This window comes from Oratosquilla oratoria, chromosome 17 (genome assembly GCF_046742065.1).
Source record: "Oratosquilla oratoria isolate Oo_2021 chromosome 17, ASM4674206v1, whole genome shotgun sequence".
In the NCBI taxonomy this organism is placed as follows: Eukaryota; Metazoa; Arthropoda; class Malacostraca; order Stomatopoda; family Squillidae; genus Oratosquilla; species Oratosquilla oratoria.
Window position 1 is genome coordinate 63,519,536 of NC_134793.1, and position 10,000 is coordinate 63,529,535.

Below are 10,000 nucleotides of genomic sequence, written 5' to 3' on the forward strand. Positions count from 1 at the left end.
TCGCTTTGTACGTACATATTGCCGTCGGGCCCATAGAAGGGAACTTCTTTGGTGCATGCCTGTAATAGCAGACGAAGTGTTTTTTCAGGGATTGCAATTTTCTGCTCCGGATGGTATAATCGTTGGCATATGAAGTCGATAGTATCGTCAATACCGACATTCGTAAAAAGACTTTCAACGTCCGTCGATGCCATGATGCAAGGATGTCAAGAAATTCTTCTGAAGATTTCAAGCTGAAGGAGGCGGGGACAAACGGAGAAATCAGTGCGTTGAGGCGCTTGGCGAGCTTGTAGGTGACTGAAGGTGTCTGGCTGATGATTGGGCGGAGGGGATGGCCATTCTTGTGGGTCTTCACATTGCTATAAGCGTAGCCAAGCTTATGATCACCTTCTATCAAGGGGAGCTTTGTAGTGCTGGAGTTGTTATTTTCACGAATTAGGCGGTTGAGCTTTGTCTTGATGTCATTGGTGGGATTTCTGGAGATTCTTTTGAATTTGGTGGTGTCGTTCAGGATGGAAGCCATTTTGGAAAGATAGTCTTCTTTGTTGAGAATAACGAAAGTGGAAGACTTGTCTGCTCTGCGGATCACGATCTGATCGTTATTCTTGAGTTCTAGGGCAGCAGCCCTCAATTCGGGTGTAAGGAGGGAACTGCGGCTATGTCCTCTAGTGATGTTTGCCTCTCGGATGATTTCTGCTTGCAAGTCTGGTGATGTAGTGACTTTCTTCTCATTTTCCAGGTGTTGAATGTCGTCTAGCAGGATCTCGAGTTCGATGCGCTTATTTAGTGGTTTCTCCTTGCTCAAGTAGTGGCAATTAAGACCAAGGTTTAGAAACTCTCTCTGCTTTTCAGTAAGTGTGATACTGCTCAGGTTGAGGAAGAGTAACCCCCGAGGAAAGATTGGCGTTCCTCAAGGAAGAGCTCAAGGAAAAGCAACACCTCCTAGCCACTCTGAGGAGCGAGTTAGCTCTACTGCATCAACAATGGGACGAAAAGAATGTTCCCGACGACCTACGGACTTCCATAGACACCGTCCTTCAAGATATTACTGCAACGCATCTCGCGGAAGTCAAGCGTCGCATTGGCCGCAAACTTTCTGCCCTATACGGTGGACCACTCGAACTTCCGTCAAGTTTCGACCACTTCCTCAACCTGAGCAGTATCACACTTACTGAAAAGCAGAGAGAGTTTCTAAACCTTGGTCTTAATTGCCACTACTTGAGCAAGGCGTAGATTTCTGGCTTTGGATGTTGCTGCTGCCAGAATATCTCTTCTTCTATATGTCCCATATAGAAATTGGCGAAGAGCACTCCCAGGGGTGACCCCATGGCAACGCCGTCGCTTTGTACGTACATATTGCCGTCGGGCCCATAGAAGGGAACTTCTTTGGTGCATGCCTGTAATAGCAGACGAAGTGTTTTTTCAGGGATTGCAATTTTCTGCTCCGGATGGTATAATCGTTGGCATATGAAGTCGATAGTATCGTCAATACCGACATTCGTAAAAAGACTTTCAACTGTTATGCTTTGAAATGCCAATTTTAGCCGGACGTAACAGGTATTATCATATGAGGTTAGTGGACACTAGGGTTGGCGATATATATATATATATATATTCTTTTTAAGAAATATAAAAATCATTTTTTTTATTTAAATCAGATTTATTTGATTGAATTTTTTTTTTTTTTTTTTTTTTTTTTTTTTTTTTTTTTTTTTTTTTTTTTTTTTTTTTTTTTTTTTTTTTTTTTTAGATTTCAAATATTGTGGGATTGCTATCTGATATGCGATCTGGTTGCTAAAGGACATTTTTAGTATATTAATATAAGGAGCAGTGTTATATAGACTTGCCACAAGTATACAAGGAACGGTATAAGCCTACATGTAGTATATATATCACTGTGCAGCCCAACAACAAGTTTCAACAAGATTCTTTTTAAAACTTGTTGATGGTAAGCAGCTTCTCACTGAGTCAGTTGCTGTTTTGGAATCAACCAGGAAGGATGTCTTCTGGACCTGGCAGAGTGGCTTCAGGCAGAAAAAATTATCCGGTCTGGAATTATTTTGAAAAACTACCAACAATTTCTGGCAAAGGGTACCGAGCTAAATGCAAAGACGACAGCTAGGAACTACAGGGCATTGCGTCAAGATTAAAATCTCACAGAGATAAATGCCAAGGTCAGCCACAGCATAAAGAAGAAATTGATGGCCCAGATAAATACTTTTACTTATATTGTGTGCATTTCTCCCTTTTCATACGCAACTATATAAATTTGGTGAACAATGGAGAACATGTGCAATAAAAATGTGAAGGTCTAAAGAGATGATACTTCAACTTCATTACTTCTAAATTTGGGTAATGACTATATCACTATAATATACTGTATCCACTCAACTTTGGGGCCTTGATGATTGTTATTCATTTCATTCAACATAGTGTAATATATTTCATAGTGTAATATATTTCATCAGCCAGACACCTTCAGACACCAACAACCACGCCAAGCGCCTCAACGCACAAATATCTCCGTTAGTCCCCGCCTCCTTCAGCTTGAAATCTTCAGAAGAATTTCTTGACATCCTGAAGACGGCCCGCCCCTCCAACATCATGGCATCGACGGACGTTGAAAGTCTTTTTACGAATGTCGGTATTGACGATACTATCGACTTCATATGCCAACGATTATACCATCCGGAGCAGAAAATTGCAATCCCTGAAAAAACACTTCGTCTGCTATTACAGGCATGCACCAAAGAAGTTCCCTTCTATGGGCCCGACGGCAATATGTACGTACAAAGCGACGGCGTTGCCATGGGGTCACCCCTGGGAGTGCTCTTCGCCAATTTCTATATGGGACATATAGAAGAAGAGATATTCTGGCAGCAGCAACATCCAAAGCCAGAAATCTACGCCAGGTACGTGGACGATATTTTTATTAGCGCTGACGCGGAAGAAGAAGTCGTAAACTTGATTTCCAAGTTTAAAACAAACTCCTGTCTCAACTTCACCCACGAGATTGAAGAGAACAACAAGCTTCCCTTTCTTGACATTTTGGTCCGTCGTGAAACCACTTCATTCTCTACAGAGGTTTATACCAAATCTACCAATCTTGGTTTCTGCCTTAATGGTGCTAGTGAATGTCCTGAGCGATATCGGCGCAGCGTCATCAACGCCTTCGTCAAAAGAGCCCTCACCCACTGCTCAACATGGACAGCTACAAACGCGGAACTTAAAAGAATCACCATTCTTCTTACCAACAACAACTATCCTTTGGCAGAAATAAATAACGTCATACAACATCGACTAGACAACTTTATGCGTCAACAGGAACAACATTTAGCTACACAAAATTTAAAACTCTTTTACAAGGGTACTATGTCTTCAGCCTATAAGGATGACGAAAAAGCCCTCAGAAATATAATCTACAAAAATTGACCTCGTCATCTACTACAAGACACGCAAGACATCCAACTTGGTCATAAAGAACAGCTGCCTACCCAAGACTAGTGATATGCAAGAGGTGAATACCGTGTACGAACACACATGCTCCAGTGGCAACTGCAGTCGCCCTAACTCCAAGTACATCGGCGTAACCACCACTACACTGTCGAAGAGGATCTCAGCCCATTTGCAGGACGGCGCCATAAGGAGGCATTACCTCTACGAACATGGGCTCGTACTCAAAAGGCACCACATGGAAAACAACACCACCATCATCGAGAGAAACAACGACACCAGACGACTAAGAATGACAGAAGCGGTGCTCATTTTCAACCAAAAGCCCGCTATCAACATCCAACAACAGCCCGAAATGTCTTTACCAACCAGAAGGCAGAGAATGATTCCCGTGCGCTGATTGGCTGACGCCCCGTCCCGGGCACTGCCCGGTGATCCACTCCACACCGCTATATACCGTACCACAGCCACTTCGATTCATTCTCCGTCATCAATTTGACCAGCCCACACCTCCTGAAGATGGCCAGTTAAGGCCGAAAGACGTCTCGAGAGATATACACCATGGACTTCAGCAATCTGCTTAAGAACCTGCTTCCAGACGACCGCACGTTGGTGCGCAACTTAGAAAAACATTTCTACAAGCATAATAATGCTATCGCAGCTGTTGACTTCAACAACGCATGCATCATAAATGGCCTCCTTCCAAAAAATATATATATGTATATATATACACATATATAATATATATATACATAGTACATATAATGTATATATATGTATATATAATATATATATACACATATATAATATATATATATATATATATATATATATATCAAGGACTACTATTACATAGGACGTGCGCACCCAGATCCCTGGGTCCGCTAGCTGAGGCCATTGCTTTCTTTGTAACCTAAAATTTTATATTGGACAAATATATCAAAACTAGAAACCAAACATTGTATATAGGACAAATATATCAACTATTGACTTATTCAATGCAGTATAAGTTAATATAAACTTTTATAGTGAAATGAGAAACTATTTTTAAGGCACTGTTATGCTTTGAAATGCCAATTTTAGCCGGACGTAACAGGTATTATCATATGAGGTTAGTGGACACTAGGGTTGGCGATATATATATATATATATATTTTTTTCTTTTTAAGAAATATAAAAAATCATTTTTTTTATTTAAATCAGATTTATTTGTTTTAATTTTTTTTTTTTTTTTTTTTTTTTTTTTTTAGATTTCAAATATTGTGGGATTGCTATCTGATATGCGATCTGATTCCTAAAGGACATTTTTAGTATATTAATATAAGGAGCAGTGTTATATAGACTTGCCACAAGTATACAAGGAACGGTATAAGCCTACATGTAGTATATATATCACTGTGCAGCCCAACAACAAGTTTCAACAAGATTCTTTTTAAAACTTGTTGATGGTAAGCAGCTTCTCACTGAGTCAGTTGCTGTTTTGGAATCAACCAGGAAGGATGTCTTCTGGACCTGGCAGAGTGGCTTCAGGCAGAAAAAATTATCCGGTCTGGAATTATTTTGAAAAACTACCAACAATTTCTGGCAAAGGGTACCGAGCTAAATGCAAAGACGACAGCTAGGAACTACAGGGCATTGCGTCAAGATTAAAATCTCACAGAGATAAATGCCAAGGTCAGCCACAGCATAAAGAAGAAATTGATGGCCCAGATAAATACTTTTACTTATATTGTGTGCATTTCTCCCTTTTCATACGCAACTATATAAATTTGGTGAACAATGGAGAACATGTGCAATAAAAATGTGAAGGTCTAAAGAGATGATACTTCAACTTCATTACTTCTAAATTTGGGTAATGACTATATCACTATAATATACTGTATCCACTCAACTTTGGGGCCTTGATGATTGTTATTCATTTCATTCAACATAGTGTAATATATTTCATAGGTTCCATTGGAATTCAGCCCACATGAGATTCAGCCCAAAGGGATTTATCATAACCAAACCCAACTAACCCATTATTTTTAGTGAATTTAAAATGGACTGAATCCTGTGAGGGCTGAATTCCAAGCCCACCTATTTCATATCCTGTTAATTATTTCCAAATAATTTAGTGGCTTGTGTGAATATGATCATTATCTAAAAAAATAACTACTGTACTCAAAAGTAGCCTAAATCACACTGTATTCATTCATTTATTTATTCATCTATATATTATGTAATATGCTAAAATTTTCTGTTTCCATTTCAGGATCTGTATCAAGAGCTTCAATCCCTTCATCACCGGCTCCACTTGAATTATCTGCAAACCTGACTCCACCATTAAAAAGGTTACTATCAGACTCCTCCACAGGCGCAACTTCTGCTAAATAATTTTCATCTAAAAGAAAGTCATCAACATCTCTGGACAGATTTATCATAAAAACTTCAGCCTCTCAAAAGGAAAATCTCGAAAAAGAAGTTGCAAGAATGATATTTGCTACAAATTCATCATTTCGTCTTGTTCAGCATCCTCAGTTTCTCAAGATGGTTCAGAACCTGAGGCCAGGTTATATTCCTCCATTCAGAAAAGATATTGCTGATAAGTACTTGGATCTTGTGTATGAAATGGAATATAAAAAGTGTACAGATGACCTGAATAATGAAACTGTATGTCTTTCAATTGATGGGTGGTCTAACATCCATAATGAGCCCATAATATGTGTCACTCTAAGAACATCCACTGGTCAGATATATTTAGTTGACACAATAGATACATCAGGGAAACCTCACACTGCTGAATATCTTCTACAACTTGTACAAAATTCGATCAAGAAGGCTGAACAAGATTTTGGTTGTCACATTTGAAGTGCTGTGACAGACAATGCAGCAAATGTCACCAAGATGAGAAAACTCTTGGAGGAATCGAGTGAACCTGAGCATACTGTCCTCACATACGGCTTATATCGTTCCTTGTATACTTGTGGCAAATCTATATAACACTGCTCCTTATATTGATATGCTAAAAATGTCCTTTATCAATCAGATCGCATATCAGATAGCAATCCCGCAATATTCAAAATCTACAAAAAGAAAGAAAAAAATCTATTTAAATCAAATAAATCTGATTTAAATAAAAAAATATTTTTCATATCTCTTAAAAAGATAATAAATAGATAGATAAATAAATAAAATCGCCAACCCTGGTGTCCACTAACCTCATACAATAATACCAGTTACGTCCGGCTAAAATTGGCATTTCAAAGCATAACAGTGCCTTAAAAATAGTTTCTCATTTCACTATAAAAGTTTATATTAACTTATACTGCATTGAACAAGTCAATAGTTAATAAATTTGTCCTATATATAATGTTAGGTTTCTAGTTTTGATATATTTGTCCAATATAATATTTTAGGTTACAAAGAAAGCAATGGGCTCCACTAGCGGACCCAGGGATCTGGGTGCGCACGTCCTGTGTAATAGTAGTCCTTCATATATATATATATATATATATATATATATATATATATATATATATATATATATATATATATATATATATATATGTATGCATATGTATACATATATATGTAATCATATATGTATATACATTATATATATATATATACATATATATATTGAAGTATGTAAGACAAATGAGTGGAAAGGTGGTGAGTTAAACACAAAGAACAGTTGGAGTTTTATTCACTGACGTTTCGTCCTTACCAGGAAATTCTCAAAGTACATACAGTTTCAGAAGGCAGCCTACATTACTTCCCACCCCTGCATCAACCATAGGGAAGGGTTTATAAAATTAGCAGGAGCGGTAAGTACTCTGATTGTCAAGGAGGTAAAAAGGACAATTGAGAACGGAGGGAGAAGTGACATAGTCGGAGTCGGGTAGAGGACGAATGAGAGTATAGAGGGAGGGGAACACGGCAAGGATGGATTATATAAGCTGTTAATTTTCTGAAACTGTATGTACTTTGAGAATGTCCTGGTAAGGACGAAACGTCAGTGAATAAAACTCCAACTGTTCTTTGTGTTTAACTCACCACCCTTCCACATATATATATATATATATATATATATATATATATATATATATATATATATATATATATATATATGAATATCTGGGGAGCAGATTCTCTTGTATGCATGCATTGTTAAAATCGACAGCGTTAGTGAGGTTGTTGATCTTCTTGTGAGTATTCTCCAGTTTTCTAACCAATATTCTTCCATTTAGAGGGTGGGCATATACCAAGTTGCCAAAATGATTCATTTATTTCAACGTTTCGTCTAACAAAGAGACATCTTCAGGAAATTCTGTAACATAGATAATAATGACGTACAGAAATATAGAAAACAACATGTAAATCTAACCAATTATACAAATATAGAAGCAAATATCAATAAATGCGCAAATTCACATAAAATAAACACTATACATGGGCTGATGGGGACCGTTACTTACAATAGTTAAAGGTCTGATGAAATGACGAAGAAAACCCTTCGCTTGGTGACATATATATGCACCTAGCCGGCTTGGGTGGTGGTGGAGGGCGGGAGAGGGGGCGGGGGTGGTATCTCATTAATACGAGAAGACGAGGGTTGGGGGAGGGGTTGGGGGGTTAGGGGGTTGCGGGGTCGGTTGGGGGGAGGATGGAAGGAGTGGGTAGGAGGAGGTGGAGGTGGGGGGTTTCGGAGAGAGGTCATGCTAGGTAGTAGCTTGGCGCTGCTATACAAAGCGATGACAGAAGTCATGTTGCATTGGATATTAATGATAGGACTACATTCTCTGATAAACATAGCTTCTAGAAGCTTAAGTTTACGTACATCCCTATTACTTGCTATAATCCTAGTGTTTGAAACTAGGTATTCTCGGGTGGCTGTTAGGTTATGGTATTTCTTTAAGTGATGTTTTATAGCCCCATTTTGTAAATGCATAGTAATTCTCCTACTGAGACTACATCTAGTAAAACCAATATATGCTGTATGACGGGCTACACAGTTCCCGGTGCTACAGGTGAATTCATAAACACAATTAGTTTTAGACATAGTCTCAGTATTACTATTTAAGTTATTAGTACGAACACACATACACACACACACACATACCGGGTGCGGCAGGTAATTGAAAATACACCTTATTGGTGACGTAGTGTTCTAGATGCCACAGTACCAGAAGGTGAATCGCAGAAATGATCGGTGGCTGTGTCAAGCCGCCGAGGGGTTTCCGACCGCCATGTACACAAATTTTCAGCCTCCGTAATGTTTCTGGGTGTCGTGAGCAATGAAGGCGACGTGATACCTCCACATTTCTTCCCTCAAGATCGTCGAGTCGACGCCGCTGCTTACACCAATGTTTTTGACACAGTTGTGAAACCATGGATTACTGCTGTAGCATGTGGCAGGCCGTATGTTTTCCAAAAGGACTCCTCTCCATCACATACGGCCCACACCACCCAAGAATGGCTGGCCAACAATTTTCACGACCACGTCACTCACAACATTTGGCCCCCTAGCTCTCCTGATGTTAATCCTTTAGTTTAGACAATTACGTCTGGGGCGTTGTTGAGAGGGCCTCCAATATGTATCCACACAACACCGTTGCAACTCTCTAGCAAGATATTGTAGCTGCAATGGCGAACCTTCCCAAGACCCACATCATTACAGCTTGCCAACGGTTTAGACGTCGTCAAGAAGCTGTTATTGCGAATAATGGCAATTTCATCGAAAGAATATAAGCATTTTTAGTTATTCACCTGTACAGAACAGTAAATGGTACTGAAATGCTCTATCTTCAGTGTCATTTTTGTCATTCCACGGACGTTCCTTTGTTCTCAAATACCTTATATATATATATATATATATATATATATATATATATATATATATATATATATATATATATACTTGTATATATATATATATATATACATGCACACACATTTTATATATATATATATATATGTATATATATATATATATATATATATATTCATATAATTAAGAAATAGATTATTAAGTTCGTAAATAATTAATGTACAGAGGATGCAAGGAAGAATAACAACAGAATTTCTAGATATCTCTTGCAGTACTGAAGACAATAAAAACGAGAAGAGCAAGAACCAAAAGGCCCTTATCTGCGGCCGAAGTCGTGTCTGTGCGTTTAGCAAGACAAGATAAGGCATGGGAAGGCATTGCAAGGCAAACTTATCTCAACTCTCCTCGTAGCATTTGAACTGGGACCATGCTCTGTTTCCTCATGGCGCCGGGACCAATCCTTATTTACTACACAAACTCGTGGTTTATGTTATTCTCAACTCTAAACTTGTCATGTGATTGGAGTCTCGTCTCCAATCACAAGAGAATGTTAATCACTCCTTAATTACTACCATCTCTCCTTTCTGCTTCTGTTCACCTTAAATCTCCCCGTTACCACCTTAATGAATCATTCTATTTGGTGCGATGTTGTCTCCAGCGATAGAAGCGCTGGTCATTGCTGACGAAAGGTCCCCCTTGTCTGCTTGAATGCATTCAGCCTGTTGCTTTCATATA